This window comes from Lynx rufus, unplaced genomic scaffold (assembly GCF_022079265.1).
Source record: "Lynx rufus isolate CCGP_SWC_20201006 ecotype Redwood Valley unplaced genomic scaffold, mLynRuf1.p SCAF_2, whole genome shotgun sequence".
Taxonomy (NCBI): domain Eukaryota; kingdom Metazoa; phylum Chordata; class Mammalia; order Carnivora; family Felidae; genus Lynx; species Lynx rufus.
The window spans coordinates 214,276,615-214,292,625 of record NW_025814834.1 but is presented as its reverse complement, the minus strand read 5'-3'; positions in this window follow the sequence as shown (position 1 = coordinate 214,292,625).

The following is a 16,011-nucleotide window of genomic DNA, read 5'->3' as shown; positions in this document are numbered from 1 at the left end:
CCCCGATGCTCAAGGATGCAGCCATTTGGGACACCTCCTGATCAGAGCCTCAGCCTTGTTCATTCTTTTGGTCCAGCCCCTCACCCAGTGCCTGGCCCAATCCAGGTTCTCGATGAGTGCAAGTAAATGAATTAATGAAAGAAAGAACAGATGAAATGACGGCGGACAGTGGCTCATTGCCATTTGCCTGACTTGAATCCTAACTTATTCTGAATGAGAACAAAGGCCTCTGATTTCAGTGCTCGAGCTACAGGTAGCGGTGTGCAAAGAGCTGTTTTCAAAAACGAAACAAGAGCTGGGGAATGCTCACTATGTACCCCCTGCACCCACCGGGCTGCTCGCGCCTCTAACGTGCTGTCTTTCCCCACCACTGCTCCTTAACCAGCTGTGAGTCCCCTCCCTCTCTGAATCTCAGGTTCCTCACCTGTAAAATGGGATCATGGGAGCACCGATTCCATAGGGTTGGGGGGGGGGGAACAAGTGAGATGGTTGTAAAAATATAAAGTGCACAGGGGCGCCTAAGCGGTTCAGTCGGTTAAGCATCCAACTCCTGGTTTGGGCTCAGGTCATGATCGCACAGATTCACGGGTTCAAGCCCTGCATCATCAGGCTCTGCGCTGGCAGTGCAGAGCCTGCTTGGGATTCTCTCTCTCTCTCCCTCTCTCTCTGCCCCTCTCCCACTTTTGCTATCTCTGTCTCTCTCAAAATAAATAAATAAACATATATATATATGGGGCACATGGGTGGCTCCATGGGTTAAGCGTCTGACTTCGGCTCAGGTCATGATCTCACGGTTCGTCGGTTCAAGCCCAGGGCCAGGCTCTGTGCTGGCAGCTCAGAGCCTGGAGCCTGATTCAGATCCTGTGTCTCCCTCTCTCTCTTCCCCCCCCCCCCCACTCACTCTCTGTCTCTGTCTCTCAAAAATGAATAAACATTACCATTTTTTAATAAAAAATAAAATTATATATAACTATATATATTAATTAATATATTAATGTTATGTAATTATATACATATAAAGTGCACAATGCCTGGCATATAAATGCACAATTCGTGCTATTATGGCAATGATATTAACATCTGCACACACTGTCTAAGCCCCTAGAACAAACCCTCTGGACCAGCCACCATGCTTTTCAAAACCCCATCTAAAACATCCTCAACTGCACCCCCTCCCCATCTCCATTTCCCAAGGCAGTCCCCAAGGTGCCCCAAGGTGCCCTGAGGAAGGACCTGCATCCCCCCTGCCCGGTCTTCTGGCGCGAGGCGTGACCTATACAGCTCCCCAGATCCACGGCCGACCTCAGACCCAAGCCAGGGCCCTGACCTTAGGCCAGCAGCACTGGGCACTTCCAACACCTCAGCCAGGGCAGAGCCCATACATGCCATTCCCTCCCCAGTGTTTTGCTGACCCCCCCCCCAATGTTGCTGACCCCTTTTTGGTCAGGAGGATCTTACAAATCATCTCTTCTTAAGCTTAGAGCTTCCACCCATAGACATGGAACGTCTTCCACAATTTCAGGGGTTCCCGGGCTCTCTGAAGTCATCCCAGACCACACAGTAAGAACCCTTGATCCGACTTGACTACTACTTTAAAAATAATAATAACTGCTTTATTGAGATGTATTTCACAAACCATAAAGTTCACCCTTTAAAATATGCAATTTAGTGGTTTTTAATGCACTGTGCGTCAATCACCACCATCTAATTCCAAAACGTTGTCATGACTCCAAAAAGAAAAACCCCGTCTCCCCTTCCCCCAGCCCCAGGCAACCACTAGTCTACTTCCTGTCTCTATGGGCTTGCCTATCTTGAACATGCCGTATAAATCATACAACATGTGGCCTTTCACGTCTGGCTTGTTTCACTGGGCATAGTGTTTTCAAGATTCACCCACATTGTGGCATGTCTTGGTACTTTGTCCCTAAAGCCCAAGTCAGGTCATGTCTCGTCTCTGCTCAGGACACAGTCCATCCTAGTGCCCATCAGGCTGATACTATTACATAACAATAGCAGGTCATTTTTCTAGAGTGTTTCCCATGGGGCCAGGATCTTAGGAACGCTATCTCCTTGCATCCAACAGAATCCTTGAACCCTAAGAGTTGGGGATGATGAGCTCAGAGCGGTTAGGCGACTGCCCCAGGTGACCCGGAATGGCATCAGCAGATGAGCCCAGGTATCTGGCCTGACCCAAGAATGGAGCTCCTTAAACCTCTGAACCATAACTGCCACACTCTGGAGGAAGAGGAAAACAATCGAAATGGAAGCCGCTGGGCGAGCTCTGGGCTCCAGGCGAGACTCGCGATTCACGCGCGCCCGGGTCCTGCCCAACAGCTCTTTGATCTTGGCAGTGCCTGTGGCCCCGCTGACCCCGCCGTGAGTTATGGGGGCCGCGGGACTCATAACACAGCATTCCCGGACTCCCAGGGTCTTTAGGACACGGCGCCCCGCGCGGTGATGGATGAGCCGGCCCTGAGGGCTGGCTTTGTCCCAGCTGGGCCGGGCTACGGGAACACCACCAGGACTTTGGACGGGGCGTGGCGAGAGGAAGACCGTGTGTGTGTGTGTGTGTGTGTGTGTGTGTGCGCGCGCGCGCGCGCGCGTGTTGGGTAGGAGGATTGTATCTCTCCCTTCCCTCTCAGGGTGTGTACCGGGGGAGACACACTAGTGCGGCCGTCAAGGCCCGGGATTCTCACCTGGTAACGGTTTGAAGACCGCCTATACCCCCACAACCAAGAGCGACCTCTCCAGAACCCCGCCCCCTGCTCCGCGCACTTTCCGAGGCTACAAAGGCTCCGCGGTGCCCCGTCCCGCCTCCCTCGCACCGGGCATTTCTTCCGTCCCATTTGACAGCCAGGGCGGAATAATCCTTTTGGGGACTGGCCGGCCCCTGCCCGGCCAGACGCGGCCGCAGCTGAGCGCTCAGCTCCGATCCATTGTTGGGTCCGCCGGGGACCCCCTGCCGCGGCCCTTTGTCGCCCGCTCCCGGCGGGGCCGCTCCAGATGCGCCACCGCTGCCCGCGCCCCGCCCGTCCCACGCGCTCCGGGCAGTACCGAGGCGGCTCTTACGCACCGGGAGGAGTGGACTCGCCTCGCCCCGTGCCCGCTCGGCCGCCCGGCTGCGCCCGCCTTTGTCTGCCTCCTTTGTCTGCCCCGCGCCCTCGCGGCGACGGCGGCTAGGCCTCTGGGGAGCGGGCCCGGAACGCCAAGTGCAGCTGGCGAGGGCGCGCCGGCCGGGAGCGCGCAGGGCCCAGCCGGGCCGGGGGCTGCCCCTCAGCCGGGGGCGGCCGGGCCAACTCCCACCGCCCCTCCCCCGCCTCCTCCCAGCGCGCCCGCCCCTTCCCGCGCGCCGGCCCCCTCCCCTTCCCTCCAGCCCCTCTCAGCCTGGGCACATCCTCCAGCCGCCCGCGCACCTCTCCTCGCGGTCCCCGCTTCGCAGCTCGGCCCTCCGCTGCGCTCGGCTCCCGCAGGCGCTCGGCCCCGGGCCCCTCGGCCCCCGCCCCGCCGGCCGGACAGGTAAGGCATGGCCTTGGCCCGCCCCTGGCCCCGCCCTCCCTCCTCACCTGGTAGCGTGCCCGGACAAAGGTGGGCTACCTGGCGCGGTTAGGGGCAGGGCGCGCGGGGGACTGTGGTTGGAGGTGAGGATGCTGCTTTCCTCCCTGCCCTCGCGGCCCTCGAAGCCGTCGGTCCGTGTGTCCGCCGCCTCCGCCCCTCGCCGCGTCACCGCTGGGCTCCAGGCTCTGCTCCCGGCCCCCGCGTCCGCCCACCTGCCGCCGGACGCTTACTTTTCCACGCTCTGACACTCTGCCTCACGCGCGCCTTGGCCGCCCTCTCTGGGTCGCGGCTTTCGCCTTCTCTCCTCCTCCGCGCTAGCCCTTCTCCCTCTGGGACCGCGTCTCTCTTTGTCTCTCTGTCTCTGAGTCTCTGGGCGGTCTCCAGGACGCGGGAGCGGACCGGAGAATCCGCCACCATTCGAAGAAGCTTCGAAGACTCCCTGCGCCCCGGGCAGAGCTGACAGGCGTGTCCTCCTGCCCCTTTCGAGGCTGCCTGGGGGGCTAAGGTGTGTTCCGGGGGAAGGAGGCTCGGCGTGCGCCTCTGCCAGCGCCGCCGGCGGCCACGCGCCCGGGCGGTTCTGCGCCCTAGCAACCTCGACGGCCCCGCTCTGGCCCTCTTCCTCCGCTGGCTTTTTCTCCATTTGCGCACCGGGGTCTCGGCTGCCTGCGGGGTTTGAGACGCGAGGGCTCTTGGGTTTCCCGCCAAGTCTTCTTGCTTTCCTCCACTGGGGGTTCCCTCGGCCTTCGCCTCCATCGGGTCTCCTGCCCAGCGCACCTTCCCCGCTGCCCTCCTCCCAGCCGGGGGCCCGCAGGAAGTGTCCCGGTGCGGTTCAGCATCATCCCCCAGGGATCAGGCAGACAGAGGCCCTGGGAGTGATCTTGGACAAAGGAATGCATTTTCCTGAGCCTCGAAGCCCCCTTCATAAAATGGGGATAACAGCACCTACCCATAGGGATGTGTGTTGAAACAGTGAGGAAAAAAAAAAAAAAAGCAGATTGGATGCCAGCACAGGACACACTGGGTGGCCGTGGGGGAGGCTTTGGTCCCTGGCTGGGGTGGGGAGGAGGCTCCCCAGCAAGGGGGGGAAATGGATCCCAATTCAAGGCTTAGAGACACTGCAGGGAAACCTGAATGTTCCCCGCCCCCCCCCCCCCCCGCAGCGTGGCTGTCACAGTTGCAACCGCCCCCACCCATTTACAGGGTTCCTGCTGTCACAGGCACCCTCCCCTCTTCTCGCTCCTCCTCTCTGCTTGTCCTAAAAGCAGTTTTAAAAAGTCAGGGTGAATAGGGTCTCTGCTTCCAAAGTGAGATGAGTGTCGCTGTGACAATGTTGCCAACAGCTGGTCATTCATCATGAGGCGTCCGTGTGACTCATTCCCAATTCTGAACCTCTGTCTTGCACCGATTTCTTTTTTAATGGCGCTTGCACACAAGCCATCTCCTTCCCCCTGGGGGCACTGTCTTGCTGTATCCTGGACCTGCTGTGTAATTGCCCAAACCCTCTGACCACCGGATCATCTGTGTCCTCATAACAGGGGACACACCACCGCCCCCCCCCCCCCCAGAATCCAGCAGTGGCTCAATGAGGACCACTTCAGCAGAGGGTAACCTCCTCCCAGCCAGCACGTTCTAGGCTCCCCCGGCTAAGTTCTTGTTTTCAGCCATGGCCAGAGCTGGCACTTAGGGACTAGGGACACAGGCGCACCCCATCCAGCCTCCTGCTCGTGGTCCCGCCTGGCGGACAGGCCCAGCTTTGGCAACCCAGGGCACCCTTGCCGGCTCTGCCTCCTCGGGAAAGCCAGCTCGGCAGCCTCTGCGACCCCTCCAAAATTCGCTCCTTGCCCCTCACCCACACGAAAACGACGGCGCCTTCTCCGCCCGTCCAACCTGCCCCCTCTCCCCAGCCCTAAATCCTTCAAATGGCTCCCTGTTGGCACCAAATTAACAACTCCACCTGCCACCCACAACACTCTCATTGGTCTTTGGCTCTTCCCTCCTTCTGAAACGTCTCCTCCCCTGCCCGTATTCAGTCGAAGCCTGCCCTCCCTGCAGGCCAAGGTCAGATGTCCCCTCTTGCGGGAAGCCCTCTTGCTCCCCCCTTGCCTCCCCTTCTCGCGTGGTCTGCACTCCCCTGAGCGGGGCTGGGTCTCGTTCCGTTCGTGGTCCCAGGACACCCAGCGGGCGCTCCACGCACACGTGTTGTACCGACTGGAACGTTTGGTCAAGGGGATGGGAGTGACCTGAAAATTGCAAGCCACAGGTTATCCTTGGGTCCCACCGGGTCCTGCCGGCCAGGCCAGGGGCAGGGGTGACCCTGAAGCAAAAGACCGTAGCTGGGGAGGTCAGAGGGGGAACGAGCCTCCTGGAAAACCCCCGGGGTACTGGGTTCTTCCTCTCCCTGGAAGATGAGGATATCTGTGCCTGATTATAGAGAGGGAAGTGATTGCCCAAGTCCTGCAGAATGGGTTTGAATTCCGGCTGATGGCTTGCTAGCTATGTGACCTGGAGGGAGTTCCTTCACTGGTCTCAGCCAGGAATTTGGTAGAGCAGAGATTTGCATCCTGGCCTCCCTGATTCTACAGCCTGGGGAGAATGGCGCTCCCTCCAGAGAGGGTCCTGGGCATATTCCCAAGGGGGCTGTTAGATGAGCATCCCTATTCTGGCTCTTTCGGAGGAGACCTGCCTCTTTTCCCACTGCAGCCCCTCTGCCCGTCTTCTGTCGGCCCTTCCTCTTGAGTGGGCCATTTGGCCAACTGAGCAGAGGCCATCTCCAGGAAGGACACAGGCCATCCCCAGGAAGGACACGGGAGGGTGGCTGAACCACTAGAGGCCAGGCCGCCCTCACCACCAGCAGGTCCCAGCTTTGACAGCTCTCCATACACAACACCATGGTCCGGCATTGACCATCTGGTACACGTCACTGGATGGGTGTGGGGGGGTCCAAGGGATAAGTCCCCTCCTAGAATCTAGAGCAGTTGAGATGAAGTCATTGTAGAAACTACAAGTTCTTAGAGGCTCTCTCTGTGCCGGGCTCTGTGTTACGGCCTCCAGTACGGGAGGTCCTGGACAGTCACAGCGTCTACACTGAGGGTCACTGGGGGTAACAGGAGGAGTGGTCAGAGACCCTGCCTTTGACAGTACAGGCACGGTTGCCTCTCAGACAACCATGAGATCAAGTCCCAGCCCTACCACTCCCTCTGCAGTGTAACCTTGGGCAAATCCCTCCAAATTTGGCCCCATGTTGAGTCATTTTTGCCCACTTCAAAGGGCTAAATTAGATAATGCACCTGACGCTCTAGGCCCAGATTAGTAAATGGCCAATAAATGATACTCAGACAACCTGGGACTGACGCCCAGAGAGGTTAATTGACTTGCTCGGGGTCACTCAGCTATTAAGTGCTTGGAGCCAGGATTCATCCCCAGGCTTGTCTGACACCAGGTGTCTTTCTGCCCCACGCTGGCCTGTGCCAGAGCCAACAGCGGGCATTTTTGTCACTTGATGATTAAGTGATGGGTCTGACCAAACAGTAAGTGGTGTTAAATTGTCTGGGTCCCGAGATAATGAAGTTTGGGGAAGGGGGGGTGGGCAGAGGATTGTTTGGGGAGCGGGGAGAGGAGTGGCTACCTATAATGTACCAGGAGGCAGGACGCTGGCTCAGGAGGTGGACGTGGGACACTGGGAGAGAAAAGCCCAAGGCCGGGAGCCTCTGGGTGGGTGGGCGGGGGCTCTGAGGCGGCCCCCAACTCCACACCCCTATGTAGGTTTTTTGAGGTGTGAGGCCTTGGGGGGGCTGCGAATTCCCAAGGCTACTGTTGGAAACAATAAAAGCAGATGGGGCCGCCCCTGCGGGGAAGCCAAACCTCATTTACCAAGACAATGGTCCTCTCCAGGCTGGCCTGGGCCTGTCCTGTCCCACCCCACAGGAAACCATCGATCACCCCACTGAGGACTGAGGACATGGCCACCTGCGCTTGTCCCCCCCCCCCCCCCCACCCACACAGGCACAGATGCACAAATGCTTCCAGGACCAACCCCTCTCCCCCGCTCCACCCACCACCCACTCTCTCTCTTTTTATAAAAGAGCCCCATTATAACAAGGGCTACTGCTTATCCCACCCAGACTGGGTTCTGCTCACTTTATATACGTTTACTTCTCCTCCTCCACAACCCCTGGCATTTTACAGACGAAACCGAGGCTCAGAGAGGTTCAATGACTTGCCCAAGGTCACACAGCTCTTCCCACCTGCTCCGTGGGGCTCTCCCATGGCTCAGCTTGATGGATTTGGGCCGACACCTGTTTGAATCAGCACTAGTTTGTGCCTCGAGCTTTCATTGGACCTCCGGCCTCTCCAGCAGGTCAGAGTGGGGACACCCGGAGGGCAGGCACTATGTCTTTGCCTGCAGATTAGAAGCTCCTTCCAGCAAAGGGTATGTTTTCCCCCATGTTATGGGAACTTCCAAGGCCAGAGGTATGTCTCTCCTATCGGGAACCTCTCAGGGCAGCAAATGAATCTACCTCTTGATTTCTTTGTTTAAGGTCTGTTTGGTTTTGTGCACACGTGAGTGGGGGAGGGGCGGAGAGAGCGCGGGGACAGAGGACCCGAAGCAGGCTCTGCGCTGACAGCAGCCGAGCCGGGCTTGAACTCGTGAATTATGAGATCATGACCTGAGCCGAAGTCGGACACTCAACCCACGGAGCCCGCCAGGCGCCTCTGAGTCTACCTCTTCAGACTGCAGGCTTCCTTGGGGCGGGAGTCGCTTTCCTTGTTTAGACTGAGAGCTTCCCGTGGGCAGGAGGGGTGTCTCTCTTCTCCATCTGGGAGTCCTCCCTAGATCCTAGCCCTCCAAGGCAAGACGTGGATCTCCCCTGTGACACTGGGAACCCCCTAGGGCCAGGGTTAGTATCCCCATTTGGACTGGCAGTTTCCCGAGCAGAGACGAAGCTCTCTTCCTTGAGACTGGAGCGGGCTCCTTTACGTGACCTCCAGGTCCTGCACCCAGAGGGGCTCAGCCGGTGGTGACCGCCTGGTGTCATTCTCCCCTACAGTCTCCACTGCAAAGCAGCAGCCGGTGCTTCCCCACCCGGCCTCCTCCCACTGCCTCCCTCAAGATAGAGTCCTCTGCAGGAGGCTGGGTTGGCTCAAAGGCCTGTGGAAGGGTAGGTGGGTCTCTGGTTGTTCTGTGTCCTCTTCCTATTGGACAGGGAGAGGGTGGGGACTAGATCAGGACGCACCTCGCCCCCCCCCCCAACCCGAGGGCTGAGAGTGGGTGAGAGCTCTTTATATATTAAGGAGCTAATCTCTTGTCTGCTGGATAGGTTGTAAAAAGAGGAGCCAGGGAGCTCGTTTGCTGCCTTCTACCCCACGTACACTGCCTGGCTTCCAGGCACACCGGAAGTCCCTTCTGCCCTACACGCGGCACGAAGAAATACTGATTTCCTAAATAATCATACCTCAAGACAGCCTGATGAACCCATTTCGCAGACAGGAATGTCATGACTCCCGAGGAGTTCTGACGGTGGGAACAGCTAGAGGGACAAAGTCTATTTCCGAACTGCCTTGAGAAAAGCCCACCCATCTGCCCCTCCCCCCACTCTCATCTACACTGGGACTATTTTGATTGAACCAGCAAAATCACTCATTTTCCAGCCCCGGGGGAATCAGGTCCCTCTAACGAAGACAGGAATCTGCTCCCAGGGGGCCAGGAGCTCTAAGACCCGCCCCCCCTCCGCTGGAGCCCCACTGTTCAAAGACAGAAGGAGGGGCACGCCTAGGTAGCTCAGTTGGTGAAGGAAGCATCCGACTTCGGCTCAGGTCATGATCTCACGCTTGGTGAGTTCGAGCCCCAATTCTGGCTCTGTGCTGTCAGCGCAGAGCCTGCTTGGGATCCTCTGTCCCCCGCTCTCTCTGCCCCTCCCCAGCTTGTTCTCTCTCTCTTGAAGTTTATTTATTTTGAGAGAGAGGAGGGCCTGGGGATGGCCACCTCCATTCCCCACTTCTAGCCATTCCAGAAAGTGTCCAGCCTCCTGGGTGAGGACGAGGCACCAGAGGGAGGAGTCAGGCAGATCCGTTCTAAGTTAGGACATTCCTAAAATCTTCATGGACACATGGGAACGTAAAACCAGAGATGATTCCTGCACTGAGAAAAATCCGTCCTAAGCACTGCTGAGTCGGGGTTCTAGGCCTACAATTGCTGCCCCAGGGCTCCCAGGCTCGGGGTGTCAAGGGCTGGGCGTGAGGGAGAGCTCTTTAAACGTTAAGGAGCTAATTCCTTGTCTTCTGGATAGGTTGTAAAAATGTCCACTGAAGAGTTTTAAGCCGTAGAGCCAGTCATCAGATTTGTTCTTTTTTTTTTTTTAGGTTTATTTTGAAAGAGAAAAAGTGGGGAAGGGACAGAGAGAGAGAGGGAGGGAGAGAGAGAGAGAGAGAGAGAGAGAGAATCCCTAGGAGGCTCCCCACCACCAGCCCAGAGCCCGACTTGGGATTCGAACCCACAAACCACAAGATCATGACCTGAGCCAAAGTCCGACGCTCTACCAACTGAGCCACCCAGGCGCCCCCAGATTTGTTCTTCTGACCACAAAACAGAGAATGTTTTGGTGAAAAGCAGGAGCAGAGGCAGAAGGGCAGCATGGGAAGCTGTTCCAGTCACCCAAAGCACGGCAGGGAACATGGCCAGGGTTTTGTGGCGAGCGGGCACCCACACAGAGGCCGGGCCTGCCCAAGGCTGCTGCTCAGAAGAACAGGATCCAACCCTTAGTACCCAGGATCTGGGCCATGTCCCCATGAGCCTGAGGGCTCATCACCGAAGCCTGAGAAGAGAGAGAGCGAGCCCCAGGGTAAGGGAGTCTGGGGTGACTTCAGCATGTCCCTTCCCAGCTGGGTTCTCTCGAGGAAGGAAGATCTCAGAGATGTTTCTTGGCCTCTCAGGGGTCAGAGGTCCTTTCCTGCTCAGGTTTAGCGGTGGGTGGTTGCCTGCAAGTTTCTTATGAGCTGGAGAGGGTTAGGGTGTTTCCATGAAAAGGGTCATTTCAAGACCCAAGCTGTGGCCAGAGGAATAGCAGGAATTAAGACACCTCCCTGTCCAGCCCCCACCCCCAGCACCTTGCATTCTTTTCTGCAGAAGTCTAAAAAGATAGAAATGCCACGATCGTCCCAAAGAGACCCTGTACTGGTCTCAAGGTGCCCATCCCAGAAGCCCTGTGGGTTAGGGTCTCACTGGTGCCCAAGGGGTCAGCCACCTTTAGAGAAATGGACAGAGCACAGTAGGCCTCCTCCAAGAGCGAGGGAGAGGGAGGGCCAGCCCTGGCATGGGGTTGTTAATCATATAACTGTGTTTTACCTTTTAGCATTTACCAGTATGTCCTCTGAATTCATGCCCCTAGCCCCTGGGGGCTTACTCGAATCCTAGAGGATATTACCCGGCACCCCTCCCCCACAGGGGGGCTGTCAGACAGATGGAGAAGGCTTGTCACTGTAGGTCATAAATTCCCAGGCTCCCTGGGCGGACAAGGTCCTTGAGGCCACCCCACCTGCGGATACGGTGGTCTTCTTCCCCTGCTCCCCTCACCCCAACTTTTTTGAGCAGTGCACATCATTTCCCATGAAATCTGATCCCTAATCCTAATACATAAAACCAATAAAGGCAGCCTTTTACGAACAGAGCACCCCACATCCCCCACCAATAATCTCTTCCCCGAATCAAAATCTTCTCCATCTTATGCAGACAGAGCTTCAAGCCTCACTTGCAGCCAGACTCCCTTCAGCCTCCTGCAGAGACGTGCCAGGGGACCAACCATCATTGCCCCCGATTTACCATATTGCCTTAAAGTAAATCAGCAAGAAAAAAGAACTCGTCCTCAGTGACATGAAAGCATGCAGTGGATGTTGGTTGCACTGGTCTGTGGGAGACGGGGCCTCTAACTGGCTTTGGCCGGTCATGTCCAGAAAATTCTGGAACGCGTACATAAGTAGTTGCAAATGGCAACAATTCTTTTATTATTTTTTTTCCCTTCAAAGTTGATTTATTTTGAGAGGGGTGGGGGAGGGGCAGAGAGAGAGAGACAGAGAGAGAATCCCAAGCAGGCTCCCTACTTCACGGGGCTCAAACCCACGAACCATGAGATCATGACCTGAGCCGAAAGCAAGGGTCGGATTCTTAACTGACAAGGGCCACCTGGGCGCCCCCATAACGGTTCTTTTCAACTGCTCACCTTGAGCCCCTGGAACACTCTTCGGTGACCCAGGAGAAGCCCGAGTGACGATGGAGCAGTGCTCGTGTTAAAATTTGAGTAGAGAGCGTGTCTGAGAGTGTGTGTTGTCTTTGCTACAGCTTTCAGAATAGTTTAAAATATTTTTTTTTTAAAGTGATGTTAGGGGGCGCCTGGGTGGCGCAGTCGGTTAAGCGTCCGACTTCAGCCAGGTCACGATCTCGCGGTCCGGGAGTTCGAGCCCCGCGTCGGGCTCTGGGCTGACGGCTCGGAGCCTGGAACCTGTTTCCAATTCTGTGTCTCCCTCTCTCTCTGCTCCTCCCCCGTTCATGCTCTGTCTCTCTCTGTCCCAAAAAGAAATAAACGTTGAAAAAAAAATTAAAAAAATAAATAAAAAGTGATGTTAGAATCAAACGTTTAAAGCCCTGAAGCATCTCTACCAAATATGGTGGCTCGGATGTCTCGTTTTCACACGTGAGCAGGAGACTCAGTGTCAGGGAGAGGGGTTGATGGGCCAAGTTCTCCCAGTGGGTGGTTGCCTGGCTCACAGCCCGGACTGAGCTCGGCAATCCTCTGCTCTATCAGAGCATCACTGATATTCCTGGCCCAGGACCCCCATCAGACCCACCCCCCACCGCCAGCCCTACTACCCCACCCCCCCCCTCTTCCTCCCTCCCCCCTCCCCCCATCCCAACCCACCGTGTGGCTGGTGAGCTGATCAGCAAGGCAGGAATGTGAGCCCTACATTCCCGGGATGTCCTGGGATGCCCCGGGGGCGGTCCAGCTCCACAGTTGTCTGCCGGGCAGGTGGGGCAGGAAACCCCCTAGTCTCCTGGCCCTAAATGCCAGGCTGTTGGGAGGGGAGGGGCTCAGGAATCACGGTAGACTCCAGCCTCAATTAATTGCCTTCGTTCGCGTGTGCAGCCTTTGGATGGGGACAGCTCCCAGTCAATCGTCCCCACTGTGTTAAGCCAGTGCCTGGTCCCCTTCTTGGGCCTCGATTGCACTCACAGCAATGACAGATTATGTGGGGGAGGCAGGTGACCCCTGATGAAGCTCAGTGCATGGTCGGTGGTGTGCAAGGACCATCCATGTGCACTGGGTGAGTTGCATCATCTTGAATGTGTGGCTTTACCCTCCCGGAGCCTCGGTTTCCTCATTTTAAAAATGTAGAAAATGACGTGCTGTGCAGGGCAGCGGGGAGGGACGCAGGGAGAAGTGGACGAAATCAGTCTCAGCGGCAGCTCCTATGATCACATTTGCTTTTGTTCTGTTTTGCTTTTAATGAGTCACTTAGATCGCAGTTACGAGAGGGCCATCTCTGGGTCGCGGATGGTCTTGAACTCCCCTTGACAACTCTCACCCAGGGCAACTCCAGGCTGCTGGGGAGGGGATCCGCCCCGGGGGCCCGGAAGGGCGGACTTTGTGAGCAAGCCGCAGGCGGGGACAACCCTCCAGGGCTGATGGGGGTGGGGGAGGGGGGGGCCTGCTGCCCCTTTTTTGCCTGGATGCTCGGCGCTTTGTGATGCAGCCTCCAACTGGCTTTCAGAGTGACAGAAATGGATTGGAGCCCCTCATCGCTGTGGATCCCTGGCACGGCTTCTGTTAGCAGCCCACGTTTCCTGAGGCGCTTTGCCAGGCTGGCATCTCAGCTGCTGGGCTGTGCCAAGATCCGCGAACAAATCCCGTGGGCTTGGAGAGAGGGCTTCATGCAGTCGTCAGGGCAAAGTGGTGCCAGGATGCCCAGCCTTCACTCCAGTACTCATGCTCTCTCTCAAACCCACACATGCGCACACGCGTGCGCGCACACACACACACACACACACACACACACACACACCACCCTAGGAATTTACTTATGTTCTTCTGCTCAGGGTCACTTTGCGCTCAGTCCACTTCCATTCCCATCCACTGTCAGTGCCTGTTATTTGCAGGGTCCTGTAGATGTGATAGGAACAGAGGGAAGAGAGGGACAGAGCCCCCTAGGATCTTTCTGTCCAGTCAGTCTTTAAAAAAGCCTGCCCCAGCACAAGATGGCACATGAGGTCTTCAGGAGCTGGACACATATGTAGGGGCGTGGTGGGGAGCATTTGTAACTGGGGGACTGACAGGGCTTCCTGGAGGAGAGGACATTTGGGATGGACCCCAGAGGACGGGCAGGATTTGGACAGAGAGAGATGGGGGGGGGGGGCGCGGGTGGAGAGAGGGGGTTGTTTGAGGCAGAGGGGACAGCCCAAGTGAGAAGAGAGATAGGAAAGGTGGGGTGTGTTTGGGGCCTGGAGAATAGTCTCTGTTGACCGTGAGGGGGAGGAAGTAGAAGTCAAGGCTGCAAAGCCAGGTCGGGGCCACGTTATACAAGGTTTTGAGTGCCGAGGTAAGGAGTCGCTGTTAAATGGGAAGGCAATAGGGAGCCAAGGACAGTTTCGAGCAGGCGAGGGTCACGGTCAGAGGAATCTGTCAGCAGGACGAGCTGCTCTGGGGGCAGGACGGTGCCGATAAGGTCTGGGGAGAGAAATGACTCCCAGTGGGTGCATCGATCGGCACTGCACGCTGAAATCCGTTCTTGCTTGTCCCAGGCTGACTCACGCGTGATTTATGGGGTGCAAAGGAAGGGAAGGGAACAAAGATGGCCCTGAAGCCAGTTGGGGTTACCGTAAACAGACCCACGGCCATTGGAAGACTCTTGGCAACAGGACCCCGGTGGGAGAGAGAGATGCCAATGGGTGGGCTCATGATGCCTGAGGGCGTGGCGATGGGCTTCCTCTTCCGGCTCTGCAGAGGAGGGGCTGTCGTCTGAGACAGTTCCCCGGGCGGGTCAGCGAGCTCACACCTTGGCTCTCAGAGTCACCGACCTGCTTCGCGTCAAGCATGCTGGCCCACGAGGGCCTGTGGGTCTGCCCACCCCTCCTCCTCTGCCTCATCTGGCCTCTTCCTGCACTTCTGGAGTGACCGGCCTCACCCCTCTCTGTTCCCACCACCCCTGCCGGTGAGGGCACTCTGTGGGCTTCTCTCAGGCTATTGTCCCTGTGAGACAGAAGGGCCGCGCGGGGTGGGGGACAGCATCCCACACGGCCTCAAAGCCTTTCTCAGTCCCAAGCAGAGCGAAGCCTGGCCAACCAGCCTGGAGAGGAGTCTGCATCTGCCTCGGCCCGGAAACAGGGTTCAAGGGGTTCCCCGGGGGCAGAACAATACTTGACTGACAGGCCTTTAGAATGGTCCCCCTCCTCCCGCCCAGCTGCCTCCGGCCCCGGCTGCCTGAGCCCTCCTTATGGAAAGGCTGGAGGTGAGGTTGATGGGGCCGAATCCTCGTGTGGCCGCTGAGGTGGACAGCAAGGCCGGCCAGGGCTTCATGGTTTACCGTCTTAGGCACGGAAGGCTGTGTGACGAGACAGGAGCTGTCACGCCATGCCATCCCAGGGTCCCACACGGCTCCTGAGGCTCTCCCGGGACGCGCAGGGGGCCCCCCCGGGGTGGGAGGAAATAGGAAGGCCTCTTTCTCTCAGTCGGTGGTTCTAGCAAGATCGGAGCTACAGGCCGCGGAGGCAGGGCCTGGGCCTCGCAGGGGACCAGGGCACTCCAGGCTGGAATGAAAGGAGAGCAGGATAAAGGACCCTGGGACCAGGCGAGGTGGGAGGAGCTGTTCCCCCGCTTCGGCCCCCCACCCCCTCAGAGTGGGTCAGCCTGGCGGGGCCCCGGCCTCCCTGTCCGGCCGGCCCTCCCCGCCCGTTCCGAGAGCCTCACTGGGAGTTGGCTAAAGGCGAAGCTGTGGGTGGGGGAGCCGGGGGCAGGGAGGTTGTGGGGGGCAGGTGGGGCCACAGGGGGTGGTCGCCAGAGTTGGGCACCTGCCCCACCGTCCCCAGCCACAGGCCTATGAGCCTTAGCTCCGACGTCTTCTGGAACATCCAGGGGTTGCTTCCTCCTCCCACAGGGGGGCGGCGGGGGGAGCAGTGTGTGCCCTGAGGAGGCCCCACTTCTGGTGGGCAATGAAGGGTTATCCTGAGGGTAGGTCAGGGTCAGTTCACCCCACCCTGCAGGGGTCAGAGCCAAGCTTCTTCCCAAGTTGCTCAGCGCCGGCAGAGACAGGGCTGTGTCAGAACCTCCCGGCCCCTTAGAGGAAAAGAAAAGAGCAAAGACCGGGACAGAGCGGTCTTGGGACAGCCACGAGGGAGGTGCAGAGCACAGACGTAGCAATTACATGTGTGAGACTTACTAGGTGTGGCTTAACCTCTCTGGGCCTTAGTGGCTG